Source organism: Gopherus flavomarginatus, chromosome 2 (genome assembly GCF_025201925.1).
Source record: "Gopherus flavomarginatus isolate rGopFla2 chromosome 2, rGopFla2.mat.asm, whole genome shotgun sequence".
NCBI lineage: Eukaryota > Metazoa > Chordata > Testudines > Testudinidae > Gopherus > Gopherus flavomarginatus.
In genome coordinates, this window is record NC_066618.1 from 133,805,334 (window position 1) to 133,825,000 (window position 19,667).

The window sequence follows — 19,667 nt, forward strand, 5'->3', positions numbered from 1 at the left end:
CTTGAGCGGCTTAATCCGCTCTCTGCACTGGTCACCAGTCCAGCAAATTTGCAAAGTTGCCAGCTTCTTTGCTATACGCTGGTTTGCATGGGCATTCCTTATATTTCTACTAAAGTCCACAGTTTTGTTGGCCTCGCATCAGAGATTCACCAAAATGTGACTGTGTTCCCATGATCATGAAACAGCGTGCTTTTGAAAAGGCTTTTTTGGGTCAGTTTCCATTACAAATATAGAAGGCTCTATGATGTAGTGTTTGCAGTTCAGGGTGAGAAGACAATGGAAGATTTAACACTGACTCGCTGAGCTACTGCAGAACACCAAGAGAGGAGTTCCATTTTCAATGGAGTCAACTGGAGATTCTTTGTCCTCTCTATCCCAACAAAGTTGGGCCATGGGATTGCCATATACCACTGGTGGACTCCCAGGACCCAAGTCAAATGGGGCTGTGTCTACACTGCAAAGCAATTGGGTTTGAACCCTGCAGGATCCTAAGGTCTTATGTCTGAGCCCAAGTCTGAAAGATTTGTGTGTAGATGGAAGAGAGAGTTGAGCTCAGTCCTGAGCCCAGGCTTACATTGCAGTGTAGACATAACTAAGGTTATGCCTTCACTGCAATAAAACATCTGCAGCAGGCTCATGTCAGCTGACTCAGGCTCATAGGGCTCAGGTTGCAGGGCAAAAAAGTTGCTGTGTAAACTTTTAGGCATGGGCTGTATCCTGGGCTCTGCAAAGTGGTGAGGGTCCCAAACCCTGGGCTCCAGCCTGAGCCCAGATGTCTACACTGTAATTATATAGCTCCACAGCCAGAGCCCCATGACCTAAGTCAGCTGACATGGGCCAGTGTTGACATACCCTGACAGTCAAGCTGGGTTCTTTATGTCTAATGCATCATAGAATCATAGAATATCAGTGTTGGAAGGGACCTTAGGAGGTCATCTAGTCCAACCCCCTGCTCAAAGCAGGACCAATCCCCAACTAAATCATCCCAGCCAGAGCTTTGTCAAGCCTGACCTTAAAAACCTCTAAGGAAGGAGATTCCACCATCTCCCTAGGTAACCCATTCCAGTGCTTCACCACTCTCTGAGTGAAAAAGTTTTTCCTAATATCCAATCTAAATCTCCTCCACTGCAACTTGAGACCATTACTCCTTGTTCTGTCATCTGCTACCACTGAGAACAGTCTAGATCCATCCTCTTTGGAACCTCCTTTCAGGTAGTTGAAAGTAGCTATCAAATCCACCCTGATTCTTCTCTTCTGCAGACTAAATAATCCCACTTCCCTCAGCCTCTCCTCATAAGTCATGTGCTACAGCCCTCTAATAATTTTTGTTGCCCTCCACTGGACTCTTTCCAATTTTTCCACATCCTTCTTGTAGTGTGGGGCCCAAAACTGGACACAGTACTCCAGATGAGGACCCACTAATGCCGAATAGAAGGAGATGATCACGTCCCTCAATCTGCTGGCAATGCTCTTAATTATACAGCCCAAAATACTGTTAGCCTTCTTGGCAACAAGGGCACACTGCTGACTGATATCCAGCTTCTTGTCCACCTTAACCCCTAGGTCCTTTTCTGCAAAACTGCTGCCTAGCCACTCGGTCCCTAGTCTGTAGCAGTGCATGGGATCTTCCTTCCTAAGTGCAGGACTCTGCACTTGTCCTTGTTTAACCTCATCAGATATCTTTTGGCCCAATCCTTTAATTTTTCCATGTCCCTCTGTATCCTATCCCTACCTTCCACTGTATCTACCACTCCTCCTCGTTTATTGTCATCTGCAAACTTGCTGAAGATGCAGTCCATGCCATCCTCCAGATAATTAATGAAGATATTAAACAAAACCGGCTCCAGGACTCACCCTTGGGGCACTCCGCTTGGTACTGGCTGCCAACTAGACATAGATCCATGGATCACTACCCATTGAGCCCGATGATCGAGCCTGGTTTCTATCACCTTATAGTCCATTCATCTAGCCTATATTTCTTTAACCTGCTGACAAGAATACTGTGGAAGACCATGTCAAAAGCTTTGCTTTCCCCTCATCCACAGAACCAGTTATCTCATCATAGACGGCAATAATCACTAATAATAGAAAGTTAGCAGGCCAAATTATGTCCTCAGCTGCAACTGTACAGCCCCATTGTCTTCAGATCATGCCCTCAATGACACCTGTGGAAACCCACTAGCTCTAGCTACAAAGGAGGTGGGGAGAAGTAATTTGAGGACTGGGGATGAAGAGTCATGGGGTTTTCTGAGGGAATCTCAGATTTGTACAAGCTTTGAAATGAACATGTGGAGTTTTGGATGCCTATCTAAATGTAAATTGGAGTTCTTTGAAGTTCATCCATCACAAAGGTTGTTTTATTTACAGATTCATAATCCCCCTTTTCACTAAGGCAAACATATATTAATATTTTACATTAAATGCATTTGTGTTTGTAAATAAAATTATTCTCTGTTTTATAAAAGTGAAGGGCATTTGCTTAACAGAACTTGAAACTGAAACCTCCCTGCAGAACAGTTACTATACATGTGGTTAGTTCGGTCTTCATTACCTTACTTTCCTTGGCTTATCTGTTCAGGCTATTAGCAAGAGTACTAATTAATGCAAAATATACTGAGATGTGAATATACCTGTCCTTTAGGAACTGAACTGATGCTACAAACCCATGACACAAAGACCACCTACTTCTCAAGTGATGATAGTGATTCCTGGTTGCCAGCAACCTGGCTTAACTGTCGGGCAATACAAAAGAGAATTTTCCATCTCTAGATCACTGATTTAAAGTTAAGGCATCCAGTCTGCCTCTCCAAAATGAATACTAATATTTGATATCAGTAGTATCACTATGCAGATTTCTATAAAGAAGCTTAATGATATAATTAGCATTCTCTAGCCTGAAATACATTACTCCCATTACTAACTGCAGCATTAAAAATGCATGGCATGTTTCAACTAATTGAGTTAATTTGCTGTTTCTGAAATAAAACTGAAAAGTAGCAAGACCTGAGATTTCTAGCCATTGCCCGTTTTGTTAGGTCAGGATTTCAGTGGCCAACGTGCTGCTAATCATTCTGACCAGATATGGTGGGAACATTTTTGACTACATTTTTTTTAATTGAATTGCTGTCTCATTGAAACTGAAACATTCTATGGAGATGTCTATGTTTTAACAAAAAGATTTCTGAGGTTCTTGGTGCATTCTCTGGTCATTCCAGGGGCTGGAAGGGGTGGGGGGGGACACAAATCACAAACCTGAACTTTTGTTTGGAAAACAGATGTTTTGACACAATTTTCTTTCATGAAAATGTTTGAAAGTTTTTGTTTTCCTTCCAATGTGGTTATAAATAACCAGAGGGAAGTTAGATGACATTCCCAGTCTACAATAGCTCTAAATCGTCTGTGGTTCTTTATAATTAATCATCTTCATTAGCTTCATGTATTCACAGACTATACTTGAAAAACCCACCTTGCTGTTTGTGTGGTACTGCTGATTTTATTTATCAAGATGTGCTGAGCAAAATCCGTGTATCACAAAGTCACAAGGTGCTTAGTGTTCCTAGTTAATTTGTTAGGGTGACCTTCAAAATCACAATGATGTCCTTACAGTTAAACTGTCAGGGGCAGGCAGAGGTCCTTGGGGAACTCTTAATGCAAACCTTTAAGTAAACTTCCTGGAGAATAGAGAAGCCAGATAAATAAAGAAATACATAAAAACAACCCCCACACTCAGTAACTGGCATTTAAAAGGAGATTGGGTTTTAATGCTGTTTGTCCTGTGCACAGGTGCTGACTTTCCAAGGTGCCGGGGGGGGGGGATGTGCTTGACCTCCAGCTCTGCTCCAGGCCCCACTCCCACTCCACCCCTTCTCCTAAGGCCCTACCCGCCCCATTCCAACCCCTCCTCGAGCATGCCACGCCCTCAATCCTCCCCTCCAGAACCTCCTGCGTGCCTCAAAACAGCTGACCGCCATGGGTGGGAGGTGCGGGGAGGGAGGGGTCTGATAGAGGGGCTGCCAGTGGGTGCTCAGCACCCACTATTTTTTCCCATTAGGGCTGGAGCGCCCATGGAGTCAGCATCTATGATCCTGTGTCTCAGTACAGAGACGATCACATGTCTTTTCTTCTCCCCTCTGGGCTTGGCTACACTTAAAACACTGCAGCTGCACCACTGTAGCACGTTAGTGAAAATACTACCTATGCCGATGGGAGGGGTTCCTCCCCAAGTGCTGGTAACTATGTTGATGGAAGAATTCTTCTCCCATCAACCTAGTGCTATCAGTTTAACTTCTGACCTAATTCAGAAATTCTGGGTCTACCATAACAAAAAATAGTTTTAGGGATACTGAGGCCTGGTCTACATGAGGAAATTGAGGCCTGGTCTACATGAGGAAATTAGGTTGATATAATTATATCACTGAGAAGTGTGAAAAATCTCCTAAGCAATGCAGTTAATTATCCAACTAACCTATCTGACCCATTACTAAAAAGAAATTGTATATACAGAAGAATCAATATTAAATTGTAAAGTACAAATCTTTTGAAATTAGCCTTTTAATTATCCAAGTAACACAAATCATTGTTTAATTCCTTTGCAGATATTGATTTTAGACCATTGAGCATCATTTGCTTTTCCTGTCAATCTCACTGAGACAAGCTTCCCTTGTGGACAGGTCAGATAAATATTTGAGTCACATTTGAAAGATCAACATTGCACTGCACTGAAGGAACTACTTATGGCTATTATTGTGCTTTCTGGATTATAAAGTACAAAATCCTGCAGTGGACCGAGTGATTTCCAATAGAAAAAGGAGACAATTAATGTTCAATTTATTTGCCTTTATGTTTTAAAGATATAGTCCTTCCTATTTATTCTTCTATAAATCTTCCTCAGCAGAGACAGAAAGCCAATTTATTACAAGTATCAGAGGGGTAGCTGTGTTAGTCTGGATCTGTAAAAAGCAACAAAGAGTCCTGTGACACCTTATAGACTAACAGACGTTTTGGAGCATGAGTTTTCGTGGGTGAATGCATTTATTACAGTATGTCTGCTTCTTCCTTTTCAGCATCTTACCTGACAGCACTAGTGAAAATGCCAGCCTCTTTTAGCCTCCAGCCACTTAATGGCAGGTCCTTCAGGGAAGTTCCATCTCAAGAGGAAGCACTGCTGAGAATTATGAGAGACTTGATGCACCACACCTTGGATCCAGAATGGCAAACTCACAGTTCATATAGCGCAGGAATCTCAAACTCAAATGACCACAAGGGCCACATGAGGACTAGTACATTAGCCCGAGGGCCGCATCACTGACTGGTGGCTCAGTAGTCTGTGGCTCTGTGGCAGATCCAGCTTTAAGGCTCACCCCACTCAGGTAGGGGTACGTCTACACTACAGGATAAATTCGAATTAGCTTAAACTCGATTTTATAAAACAGATATTATAAAGTCGATTGTGCGCGTCCACACTAGGCACATTAATTTGGTGGTGTGCGTCCGTGGTCCGAGGCTAGCGTCGATTTCTGGAGCGGTGCACTGTGGGTAGCTACTGTAAAATAATGAGGCCTATAACGTCGATTTGGGTCCACACTAATCCTAAATCGATATAGTAATATCGAATTTAGCGTTACTCCTCTCGTTTTGTAGGAGTACAGAAATCGATTTAAAGAGCCCTTTAAATCGATATAAAGAGCAGTGTAGTGTGGACGGGTGCAGCATTAAATTGATTTAAAGCTGTTAAAATGGGTTTAACAGTGTAGTGTGGACCAGGCCTAGGTGTCGTAAGGAACACAGGAATTCCATTTTCAGCCTCTGGAAGCAAATGCCTGCTTCACTGTCATCTGTCTTATTTACCTAAGACATTTCTAATTATATCATCACTATAGTATGTAGGTACCATGCCAGTATCCCCTATCTACATGACTATGTTTAGGATTACATTGTAGTCATGGATGTAGCTACTAGCCCTCTCAGCCTCACATCCACTGGGCTGTGATGCAGTTCCTACTTGTTCAGAGAGGATATTTAAACTGGGAATTGTGGTGCTAATTATACAAAAGTCTTATGCCTCTGCTGGGAATTGCTCTTCAACCATAAATTCCTGGACTCCTTTGCTTATCTGCCCTGGCTGGGATATAGAATCAGAGAAACGTAGGGCTGGAAGTGGGGTCAAACGGATCAAATTCACAAATAAGCTAAAAACGAGAAGGAAGATAGTCTTTTGGTAGAAGCACAGATCTTAGAGTTAGAAGAATTTATTCTTATTTGTGGCATACCACAGACTTCCTTGTGTGACCTTGGCCAAGACACTTAGGTCCTGTCTTGATGGGAAAAAAGGGTGTTTTTGAAAAAATTGTGTTAGCGCAGTTGAGTTATTTTAACATGACTGAAAAGCCCCATCAAGACACAGGCTATGCATTTGATCATGTTGGTCTGCCTGAGTTTTAGCCTGAGGAGAAATCAAGAAAGCTAATGAAAATAGGTGCCTATGTTCCATTTCAATAAATTTAAGCTTTTTTGAAAATCCTAGTTTTAACTGCTCCATGCCTCAATTTCCCCATTTGTAAAGGGGACGTATTTATTTACCTCGCAATGGTGATTTGAGACTTCATTCACCTGTGCTTGTAAAGTGCTTCAAGACCCTCACCTGGAATACAACCTTACTGAAATGAGGAGCAGAGTATATTTTTTTACAGTCCTGTCCAACCCTCACTGTTGTTTTGCAAAAAGGAGTCACATCATGTGTTTCCAGATAGTGAAAGCATCACACCCTCAGCTTTCTTTTCTTTCCCTTTTAAAAAAAAAGAGGTTCTAGCCTCATGGCTGTGAAAAAAAGCATGAAAACATTGCCTTGTTGTCGCTCACCTTAGCCTGTAAGCCCTTTGGGTCAGTTTTTTTTTTTTTATTATGTATATGCACAATGGAGTCTGATCCTTGATTACAGTACAACTAAATGAAGTCAGTAAAGTTCTATCAGTGTAAAGTGAGCATGAAAGATGGGGAAATCATATCTACAGTAGCCAGATTATTTTTATTCTGTTTTTTTAATGTGAAACACAAGATTGTTTTCGCATTTGTGAACTCCACAATTGTAATTATTCCCATGAGATGTAGTTCATTTCAGTTGATAGTAGAGTTCATTCATGTCACTGTAATACTGTGACTATAAAAGTGCTGTTAATTACAAACCAGTGGCAATGCAATTATGTCTCCATGATATATTAACTGCTGTGTTACTGGTTCTATTAATGAAGAGTTGGAGGGAAACTCTTTCCCTTTTCCCTATAAATTCTTGTTAGGAAGAAGGGGTTTTCCTACCTGCTCACTATAGGTACTGCTATAGAATAAAGCCTCATTTGGGCCCTGGAGAACACATTAAACCCCCCGCCTGCAAAGGGCTGCCACTGGCAACCTCTTTCCATGAGCATTCAAGAGATAAGGGGTGACATGATAGCTTCCTTTGGGGTCAGTGGCAACAGTCCCATTGACTTAAACAGAGCTAGGATTTCACCTCATGTTTACACTGATATAAATGTTTCCAGAAAGCAAATTTCACAGTTGCATATGAATGTATTTTTGGACTCTGAATTTTAAATTCAATATGGAGGGTATTCACACTAGAAACACTTGTATGACCATAAGAATAGCTATACAGGGTCAGACCAATGGTCCATCTAACTCAGCGTCTGTCTTCTGACAGTAGTCAGTGTCAGATACTTCAGAGGGAATGAACAGAACAGTGGTCTTATCCCATACTTGTTAGCTTGGTGGCTTTGCTTGCCTTATATGTAAATGTACTTGCATTGTCCTCTGCTGGTGATCAAGGTAGTCAGACAAGAAAAAACACATTCCTTTGTTTAGGGCAGACTAAGCTTATGCACTGCCTGCCAAACACATTTTAAAGAACATATTTTCAGCACACATCTATAACTCTTTGTATATGCCCCATACACGCACCACACAATGATTTTTGGGGCAGCATGGTACTGATTTGCATGTGATACCTTACATGACAGCTTTTTTGACAGTGTGTTGGGGCGATGAGTGTGTCAGGTCTGGGGTAAGTTACAGTATGGTTCAACCTCTGCCAGTTGGTATTGAGGGGCTTCCCAGATCACAGAGGGTTTATCATGTTTGAAAACTAAATCAATGATTTGGGGACTATTTCTAGGGGGTGCAGATGAACCTTTAGTTATGTCTTCAGTCTGTAAGAACAATCTGCTAGCAGCTTGATCTTATGAGAAGGGACATCAACCAAACTGTTTGAAAATACTGGGGAAAGAACTTGGGGGAAGCAATGTTGTAAGAGATGGGGCAGTGCCTTGTTAGTTCGGCTTAGTGTCTAAAAAGTGTGTTCCGATTTTGGTTTATATGTAATATTCTCTCTCTCTTCTACATGTATCTTTGTTCTTTCATAATCAACTTATTCTTGTTTTCACTATTTATACATAAGTGCTGTGTTAAGTAAAATGATGATTCTGAATTGAATCTTCCAAGTTGGTGTGTACTATTCCTTTGGGAATAATGGATCTCAGAGTTCTATGAGTGTTCAGTGGAAGTGGGGCTGGGCACTTCAGAGGGACACTTAGAGAACTCAGGGTACCTATCATTAATCTGTACCGAGAGCACGAGGCCTGTGGCAGCTTTGAAAGCAGTACTTGTGTAGCCAGAGACTGTTAATTTTGAGGAGCTAATCCACAACAGGCACATGCAAGACTTTCTTATGCTAAGGACAGGTAGTGATGAGGTGCTTCACAACCATGGGTACTCCTGGGGAGAGTCACAGAGATATTTTTAAGTATCATTCATTGCATCCCCATTGTTGATCAAAAAGTAATTTCCAGTCTAAAGCCTTGTATTAGTCACTTGTATTTCTCTCAAAAATACTTTTTGGGTTGAAATTTCTTATGCTAAGTTATAGCCCAGAAGTGAAATAAATGTATAAAAATCTGTCTGCTCACTTTTGAGTTCCCAACCATGAAAAAAGATATAGGAGCATTTTCTGTTGTTCATACCTTACCTATTCCAGCTGATTGCCTTGTATTTGCATAACTCAAGCCTGACTGAGACTTTCCATACCTAAGAGTCAGGAGATTCAGTTATATTTCCACATACTATGAGCCTGACAGATACGTTTGTTTATTTAATATTTATAAGGACTTGAAAATAAGGGCATATAATGAAAGTGGGTCCTCAACCACTGATATATCATCACTGCCAGAATATTACAAGCAGTGACAGCTGATGCCCAAGTGGTAGAGCTGGAGTCGGCAGTGCCCTCAGCCAAAAAAAGATTCCTGAGATGGTGCTTGTGCAAATCAATTCTGTCAAGACAATGAGCTCTCTCACTTCCCTGTCATGTGTTGCTACCTCCCCTCATCATGATATCCCAAGATATCAGATTGCCTTGTTGAACTCCCTATCCTCTTCAAGAGAGAGACCATGATGCACCATAGAAGATGTGGTCTGAACAGGGAACCTGGACTTTAGAGGAGAATGGGTACTTGAGACACCTGAATTACATCTCCCATAAGGTACTGTGGCAGCTTTTCCAAATCAAAATATTTTGTTTTTTGAACAAAATATTTTGGGTTTTAAATTTCTGCCCACAGTCATAATTTTTCACATATTTATTTATTTTACAAGCCCTAATCTGGGGCAATGGTGTTCTGATAGGAAATGATTAATACTCTTCACTTATTGGCCCCCATCTACATGGGGAAAATGTCCACGGCCATGTTCTACCTGAACAAGCAAGGCAGAGCCCACTCATCGCCGCTCTGTAAAGAAGCCCTCCTTCTGTGGGACTTCCGCTTAGCCCACTCCATCAGCCTTCAGGCCTCATACCTGCTGGGTGTTCAGAACGTTCTGGCGGACAGCTTGAGCAGGCATTTTCTCACTCACAAGTGGTCAATACATCCAGATATCATTCATTCCATTTTCCACACTTGGGGGTTTCCCCAAATCGACTTGTTCACTTAGCAGACCAACAGGAAGTGCCCTGCCTTCTGTTCCTTCTGGGCCACAGTCGGCCTCAATAGCAGATCACATGGTCAGGTCAGCTGCTTTATACTTCCCTCGTTCCGGTTAGTGCACAAGGTGCTCATCAAGGTCTGCCGGGACAAGGCAGATGTCATTTTGGTAACCCCTGCCTGGCCGCGTCAGTGTTGGTACCCGACCCTGCTGGATCTGTCAATCCAGGCTCCTCTGCGTCTCCCTATCAGCACCAACCTCATCTCTCAGAACCATGGTTGTCTCCTGCATCCAGTACAGTCACTCCACCTCACAGCCTGGAGCATCTGGTGCTAAACAAGGCTGAATGCGTGTGTTCTGACTTGGTAAGGTGGGTGCTACTCAAAAGTCGCAAGCTGTCAACTAGGCTTACCTATGAAGCCAAGTGGAAAAGGTTTTCCAGCTGGTGCACTCAGCGGCAGGTGCCCCTGCTTCAGGCTCCAATTCCATGCATCTTGGACTACCTGATATTCCTAAAGGACCAGCACCTAGCCTTTGGACCCCTTAAGGTTCAGCTCACAGCCATCTCTGCATTTTACCCAGGTGCGGTTGGGCGCTCCGTGTTTGCACATGCGGTCGTGCGGCATTTCCTCAAAGGCTTAGAGAAAATCCATCCTCCAACAAAGCCACCCGTGCTTGCATGGGACCTTAACTTGGTCCTCTCTTGCCTTATGGGCCCTCCTTTTGAGCCGCTGGCCTCCTGCTCACTTCTCTATCTCTCCTGGAAGGTCACCTTCCTAGTGGCCATCACTTCCGCACATCAAGTGTCCAGACTACGGGCTCTCACATGTGAGCCGCCCTATACAGCCTTCCATAAAGATAAAATTCAACTGAGACCTCACCTGGCCTTCCTACCAGCTTCCATGTGAGTCACTTGCCTTCAATATAGACCAAACAAAGCCCTTTAGAAAAACAACCCAGTTGTTTGTCACCATTGCGGAGTGGATGAAAGGCGCCCTGATTTCCTCTCACCTAATATCTTCGTGAATCACCGAGTTTATTCATGTTTGCTATAACCTGGCAAAAGTCCCTCCGCCAGCTGTTACAGTTCACTCCATGAGAGCTCAGGCATCATCAGCTGCCGTCCTGGCACACATTCCTCTCCTGGAAATCTGCCGGGCTGCTATGTGGGCCTCGGGTCACCCCTTTACGTACCACTACGTCATCGTTCAGCACTCTCGGGATGATGCGGTTTTTGGAAGAGCAATCCTCCAATCTGCGGTCCCTTGACTCTGACCCCACTTCCAAGGTAAGATTGGGAGTCACCTAACTGTAACTGATATTAGCAATCACTCAAAGAAGAAAAAATGGTTACTTACCTTTCTATAACTGTTGTTCTTCGAGATGTGTTGCTTATATCTATTCCATTCCCACCCACCTTCCCCTCTGTCAGAGTAGTGGCAATAAGTGGAGGTCGGGCCAGCAGGGTCTTATATAGAACACCATATCAGCACCACTCCAGGGGGCCCCCCAGTCAGCCCGACGGATAGCTGCTAGGGAAAAAGTTTCTGGCAGCCATGCACGTGGCATGTGCACACCTAACTGGAATAGATATGAGCAACACATCTCAAAGAACAACAGTTACAGAAAAGTAAGTAACCGTATTTTCAGTCAACAATAGGTAGAATGAAATATATCAGAAGGGTAACTTACTAAGATGACTTCCAAGAGAGCTTTTATAATAGTTTGACCATTTCAATTTCCCTCTGCCCCCAGTTGGAGTGGATTAGCTCATTGTTATCAAATTATCAAGTGACAAGTACAGTCCTAAAGTATAAGTACTGTATGCATTTGATTTATTTTGCATTAGAATAAGATCTTGGGGTGTGCGTGTATATTATTATCATGTGAAAACAGCAGGTTATAATAAATATCGTCACATAACTTTAAATATATTGGCCCTTTCCAGGCAATTGCTGTAATGTGAACTTTAACAAATATTTATCTATGCTCTATTCAGTTGAAAAGTACTGGAGTTTTCTTTGGATACCACAAGGACTTTACATCAGGACTATATGAATAGAATGGATCTATTCAGAACTCTGACAAAGTCCATTCAAGACAATGGCTAGGCTTCATTAGGCCATATATCTGACCTCTTTAGATCTTTATGGTTTAATAAATGTACAGTAGTCTAGGAAGAGACCTATTATATAAGAAGGATGAAATGCGTATGCTTAGTTGGTGCAAGGGGATGCACCCCGTGTTCAGACCCTGCACATTATTGTAATAATCTTTATACAAAATATGCCTTGTGAGGTGTCGTTTGAAAACTTGTAACTCACTGGTTAATAATATCATGATGAAATATGAGTAGCAACGTTACATATAAAGTTATAAACATAAGCTGAAATTAGGTATGAAATGTGTTTGCAAGACAAGTCTGTGTAAACCAGTGTCTCAAAGACAAAGGACAAGCTGGCAAAGTTAATGGGCAATCACCTGTCAAGTGATAATTCTTTGGCAAGGAACAGGGGATAAGAATAAACTGATCTGTATTTTAGCAAACAGCATGAAACCTCTTTCATCACTTGACTCCTTTTCGCCATCTTCACAGCAGAAATGAACTTTGTCTAGGAGTAATCCTCAGGAAAATGCTTTTCAAAGGGTGACCAAACTATAATAGTGCGGGGCAAACACATTCCACAGTATCTCTCCCTGTCCATCTCTCTTCCTTTTTCACTAAGAAGACAAAAGAACCAGGCTTTGGACTTCGTGGGGAATCCTGACCTGAAATTTGATCAGATCTGTTGCTGGGAGCATGTGGTAAGAATTTTATTTTGAATCAAGTCTAGTTTAAGTTTTAGCTCTAGAAAGTATTATATTTTTGCTTTTCTTTTAACTATTTCTGCCTTTAATGCCTTGTACTTGCAGTGAAATAAACTTCTTTGCAGTGAAATAAACTTGTTTTTTTCTTTAATTAAACTAAACCAGTGTTGCATTCAAACTCAATTGTTTGGGTAATGCCATTTAAAGTAGAAAACTGTTGAATTTTGTTTCCTTACAGGATCAAAGGATCTATATGTGAACTGCCCAGGAGAGGGCTGGACAGTGCAGAACTTATATTTTGCAGGGAAATTCAGGACTGGAAGTGTGTTGGGGTCACCCTGAAAATGGTCACCAAAGTTGGTGGAAGCTAGAGCGTGCTGGCTAACGGCAGGCATACACAGATACTCAGGGTGTGACCTGCATGTTGTTTGGCTGTTTGTGAGGAGCCCAGGTTGGGAGCTACAGCTGCAAAACATTGTGAGGCATCCCAGGTTGCAGGTCAAGTGGTGACACAACCTCTCATTGGTCAGGATTGCACCCCAGAATGTCATACTTGGATTGTGCCTCATAAGAGTACAGGGTAGGATTATTGGTCCAAATATGGGTTTGTTTGACTAGGGGTTTTCTGAGTGAAGGCTCCCTAAAAGCAGAATTTTACAAAACAACCTGTATATAACTTTTTTTGCATACCTCAGGGGCTCAGACTGGCTCAGTTGCTGAGCACTTAGCTAGTACACAGCCCGCAATGCCCCTTTGGGAGAGCAACAAAGAAAAAATTCCGGACTTTACAGATTGGATCTGGAGCGCAGTTTGTGCCAACTTGAGGAGACAAATAGAGTGATGTGCACAGGTGCAGCAAGACTAGGGCTCTGTTATCAGCCAGAGAGTTTCCTGGCAGCTTATTATCATAGTATAAGCACAGTTAATAGGAGCTGTCATTCCAGAACAAACAAGTGGTCTGTTTTAATTCAACATCCTAAAGCTGTCAAAAAGTTGTCCTTAGTTGTAAAGTCCACCTTAGGAAATAAGTACCAGTGTATACAAGGAGTATTGTATTTCAGGAGGCAAATTCTTTGGGCACTTCTATAGAGTTACATCTGAAATACTCAACTATGCTCAACTGTCAATATTTTACCCAGGTCCCGTGGGCGCTTGGGCAGGTACAGCGGGTCTGGCGCCTGGGCGCTCTACGGCCTGGGGAGCAGGGCCTTGGGGTTTCGGGGCTCCGGCAGGGAGAGCGGGATCACTGGCTTGCGGCGTTCAGGTCCGGGGGAGCGGAGCCGCGGGGTTGAGGGGCTCTGGCAGGGGGAGCGGGGCCTCGGGGTTGTGGGGCTACGGCCGGGGGCGCAGGGCTGAGGGGTTGCAGCGCTCTGGCCGGGAGAGCGGGGCTGTGGGATTGTGGGGCTCTGGCCGGGCAAGCGGGATCGCGGGCTTGCGCCGCTCCGGCCAGGAGAGTGGGGCCGTGATGTTGCGGGGTTCCCTCCTGGGTAGCGGGGCAGAGGGGTTTTTGCGCTCTGGCCGGGAGAGCGGGGCCGCGGGGTGCCGGCCTGGGAAGCAGGATCGCGGGTAGCGGGGCTCCGGCTGGGCTCTGGCAGGGAAGTGGGACTGCGGGGTTGCAGGACTCCGGCGGGAGTAGCGGGACCGTGAGGCTGCGGGGCTCTGACCGGGGGCGGCCACAGAGCTCCAGCTGGGAGAGCGGGACCCTGGGGTTGCGGGGCTCTGGCAGGGGAAGTGGGACCCTGGTTCCTGGCTAGGGTGATCAGACAGCAAGTGTGAAAAATCGGAGGGGGGCGGTAATAGGAGCCTGTATAAGAAAAAGTCCCAAATATCGGGACTGTCCCTATAAAATCGGGACATTTGGGCACCCTATTCGTGGCACTCTGGCTGGGAGAGCTGAGCCCCCACCCACCGCTCCCAAGGGGAGAGCGAGTGGAGATTGCCACCAGGGCCGGCTCCAGGCACCAGCATCCCAAGCAGGTGCTTGGGGCGGCAATCTGCAAGAGGCGGTAGTCCGTGTGTTTTTGCCCCCAAGCAGTACACCGAATTGCCGCCGCCTACGGTGGGGGCAGTCTAGGTACCGATAGGGCAGCACATGCTTTTGTGTGGCGGCGGCAATTCGGCTGCAGCTTCTATCTTCAGCTGTCAGCACGGGCGCAGCTTCTGTCTTCCGGCTGAAGACAGAAGCTGCCTCCGAATTGCCGCCGCCAGGGAAATGCACATGCTGCCCTAAGGGTACACGGGCTGCCCTCGCTGTCTGCAGCGGCAATTCGGCGCGCTGCTTGGGGCAGCAAAAACAGTAGAGCCGGCCCTGATTGTCACCTTCCAGCGAGGGGACCAGAGCTGAGGATCTTGGCGCTCTGGATAAAGTACCCACTCTTCCACCAGGTTCCATCCAAACTTGAGGATCCATTTGCTTCATGTTTGCGAAAAGTTCAGTTTTACTTACCATATAGTAAATCTAAATATGGCCTAGAGTCTCCAACAGCTCCAGAACACAGGAACTGGACTTTATTTCCTCCCACAGTTACATTGTTTGACTCAGGGTGGGAACTGTAAATTCCCCTTCACATAGTAGGGATCGATATTCATGGACTCCAGTGGCTACTATTACAGAGAGAAAAATTGCAGAATGCTATTTAGTTAGTGGTATTGTCATCAACTTTTCTTTGCTTTTCCTTTTAATAGGTTACTGAGATCTGATAACTAGAGCAGTAAAGGACCAATTATCACTGATGTGAGCATTGGTCTCATAATAATTATTACTAATGCAATCACTGTATATGGTGATTTTCCTCAAAGGAGTGAAGTGATTTTCTTGATCCAGCAGGGCCAGTCCAAGTATATTTGGAGTCCTCTTTGAACAATGAGACAACAGCCCTTCAACACACACTACTGTGAAAACTACATTATACACAAAACTTATTAAAGGACCCCAGGTAATTAACTAGTGGATCCTGGTGGTTTCAAGGTCCCTAGATGTCTTGGGTTGACCCAGGACAAGATTTCAATATTCCTGCAAGTGAGTGCAAGTGTATGCTACCAGAGTACTAGACATTAGTACTAGACAGAGTACTAGACTAGTAGCATCCATGTACTAACAATGCAGATACAGATGAGCAATCATTTTCATGTTCTCTCCACAGGAACTAGTGCAAGGAGTGGACTAGATGATACAGCTGAGGGAAGAGAGCAGAAGGAGACTCCACCGATTGGAAGGGATGAGATGCACTGTCCTAGGGATGGTGGTTCCACAACCACCGCTCCCAAGAGAAGGAGGCAGGCGGTGGTGGTCAGGGACTCCCTCCTTAGGGGGAATGAGTCATCTATCTGCCATCTCGAACGGGAAAACTGAGAAGTCTGTTGCTTGCCAGGAACTAGGATTCACGATATGACAGGGAAACGGCCGAGACTCATCAAGCCCTTGGATCACTACCCTTTCCTGCTTCTCCTCATGGGCACCTAGTGAGCAGGGCTTTAAACTAGGTTCACGGGGAAAGGAGACCAAAGACCTGAGGTAAGTGGGGAAATGGGGTACTGGGAGGAAGCACAAGCAGGAGAGCACAAGAGGGGAGGACTCCTGTCTCAGACTGAGAAAGCAGGACGATCAGCGAGTTATCTTAAATGCACAATGCATACACAAATGCAAGGAGCCTGGGCAACAAGCAGAACTGGAATTCCTGGTACAGTCAAGGAATTATGATGTGATTGGAATAACAGAGACTTGGTGGGATAACTCACATGACTGGAGTACTGTCATGGATAGATATAAACTGTTTAGGAAGGACAGGCAGGGCAAAAAACATGGGGGAGTTGCATTGTGTGTAAGAGAGCAGTATGGCTGCTCTGAGCTCCGGTATGAAACTGCAGAAAAACTGGAAAGTCCCTGGATTAAATTTAGAAGTGTGAGCAAAAAGGGTGATGTCATGGTGGGAGTCTGCTACACAGGACCGGCTTTAGCAAGTGCAGGGCCTGATTTGTACTCACCTGGTGGTGCTCCGGGTCTTTGGCGGCACTTCGGCAGTGGGTCCTTGTCATGGTACAATTCCCCACTCTGAACCTTAGCGTCCAAAAGATGGGGTACCAACATGAATTCCTCTAAACTCAATCCCAGCTTAGAACCTGTAGCGCTGCCACCAAGCAGGAATTCCAGTGCCTGGTACACTCTGGTCCCCCCAAAACCTTGCCCGGGGACCCCCAAGACCCAGACCCTCTGGATCTCAACACAAGGAAAGTAAACCCTTTCCCTCACCGTTGCCTCTCCCAGGCTTCCCCTCCCTGGGTTACCCTGGAAGATGACTGTGATTCAAAACTCCTTGAATCTTTAACAGAGAGGACAATTCACCTTCCTCCCTCCTTCTCTTTCCCCCTCCCAGACTCTTCCTGAGAGAAAGTAATCCTGGCACAGAGAGAAATCAGCCTCTCTCTCCCTCTTCCCTCCTTTCTCCCCACCAATTCCCTGGTGAATCCAGACCCAGTCCCCTGGGGTCTCACCAGAATAAAAAAACAATCAGGTTCTTTAACAAGAAACTTTTAATTAAAGAGGAAAAAAACAGTAAAAATTATCTTTGTAAATTTAAAATGGAATAGGTACAGGGTCTTTCAGCTGTAGACACTGGGAATACCCTCCCAGCCTAAGTATACAAATACAAATTAAAATCTTTTCAGCAAAATACCAATTTGAACTCCTTTCAGCCAAATACACATTTGCAAATAAAGAAAAACAACATAAGCCTAACTCGCTTTATCTACCTAGTACTCACTATTTTGAATCTATAAGAACCTGTATCAGGGAGATTGGAGAGAAACCTGGTGGCACGTCTGGTCCCTCTGAGCCCCCAGAGTGAACAACAACCAAAAACTAACAGCACAGCACAAAAACTTCCCTCCCTCAAGATTTGAAAGTATCCTGTCTTCTGATTGGTCCTCTGGTCAGGTGACAGCCAGGCTTACTGAATTTGTTAACCCTTTATAGTCAAAGAGATATAAAGTACTTCTGTGCTATTAACTTTTCTTATCTGTTTAAGACAGTCCTGCACTCACTCTGGGTCTTCAGCGGCACTAAAGGACCCGCTGCCGAAATGCCGCCGAAGGCCTGGAGTGAGTGAAGGGCCCACCGCTGAAATATCGCCAAAGACCTGGAATGCTGCCGGGCAAGTAAAAATTAAAAAGGAGCTGTCGTGGGGCCCTCTTAGGCGCAGGACCCGAATCGGGGGAATTGGGCAAATCGGTCTAAAGACGGCCCTACTGCTATAGACCACCAGACCAGAGAGATGAGGTGGACGAGGCTTTCTTCCAGCAACTAACAGAAGTTACTAGATCGCAGGTTGTGGTTCTCGTGGGAGACTTCAATCACCCTGATATCTGCTGGGAGAGCAATAAAGCAGTGCACAGACAATCCAAGAAGTTTTTGGAAAGTGTAGGGGACAATTTCCTGGTGCAAGTGCTAGAGGAAACAACTAGGGACAGAGCTCTTCTTGACCTGCTGCTCCCAAACAGGGAAGAATTAGTAGGGCAAGCAAAAGTGTATGGGAACCTGGGAGGCAGTGACCATGAGATGGTCGAGTTCAGGATCCTAACACAATGAAGAAAGGAGAGCAGTAGAATATGGACCCTGGACTTCAGAAAAGCAGACTTTGACTCCCTCAGGGAACTGATGGGCAGGATCCCCTGAGAGAATAACATGAGGGGGAAAGGAGTCCAGGAGAGCTGGCTGTATTTTAAAAAATCCTTATTGAGTTTGCAGGAACAAACCATCCTGATGTGCAGAAAGAATAGTAAAAGTGGCAGGTGACTAGCTTGGCTTAACAGTGAAATCCTTGCTGATCTTAAACACAAAAAGGAAGCTTACAAGAAGTAGAAGATTGGACAAATGATCAGGGAGGAGTATAAAAATATTGCTCAGATATGCAGGAGTGAAATCAGGAAGGCCAAATCACACTTGGAGTTGCAGCTAGCAAGAGATGTTAAGAGTAACAAGAGGGTTTTTTTCAGATATGTTAGCAACAAGAAGAAAGTCAAGGAAAGTGTGGGCCCCTTACTGGATGAGAGAGGCAACCTAGTGACAGATGATGTGGAAAAAGCTGAAATACTCAATGCTTTTTTTGCCTCTGTCTTCACAAATTAGCTCCTAGACTACTGCACTGGGCAGCACAGTATAGGGAGGAGGTGACCAGCCCTCTGTGGAGAAAGAAGTGATTCAGGACTATTTAAAAAAGCTAGACAAGCACAAGGCCATAGGGCCAGATGCGCTGCACCCGAGGACGTTAAAGAAGTTGGTGGATGCAATTGCAGAGCCATTGGCCATTATCTTTGAAAACTCCTGGCAATTGCGTGAGGTCCTGGATGACTGGAAAAAGTCTAATGTAGTGCCCATGTTTAAAAAAGGGAAGAAGGAGGATCTGAGGAACTACAGGGCAGTCAGCCTCACCTCAGTCCCTGGAAAAATTGTGGAGCAGGTCCTTAAGGAATTAATTTTGAAGCACTAAGACCACGTCCGCACTACCAAGTAAAATCGAAATTAATAAAATCGATTTTATAAAACAGGTTTTATAAAATCGATTTTACGCGTCCACACTAGGGCACATTACTTTGGTGGTGTGCGTCCATGGTCCCAGGCTACCATCGATTTCCGGAGCGGTGCACTCTGGGTAGCTCAGTAAAAGAATGGGACCAGTAACTTCGATTTCCGTCCACACTAACCCTAAATCAATATAGTAATATCGATTTTAGGGTTACTCCTCTCGTTGAGCAGGAGTACAGAAATCAATTTTAAGACCCCTTAAAATTGATTTTAAGTGCCTTGTAGTGTGGACGGGTACAAATTAAATCAATTTAATGCTGTTTAAATCGATTTAACGCTGTAGTGTGGACCAGGCCTATGAGGAAAGGAAAGT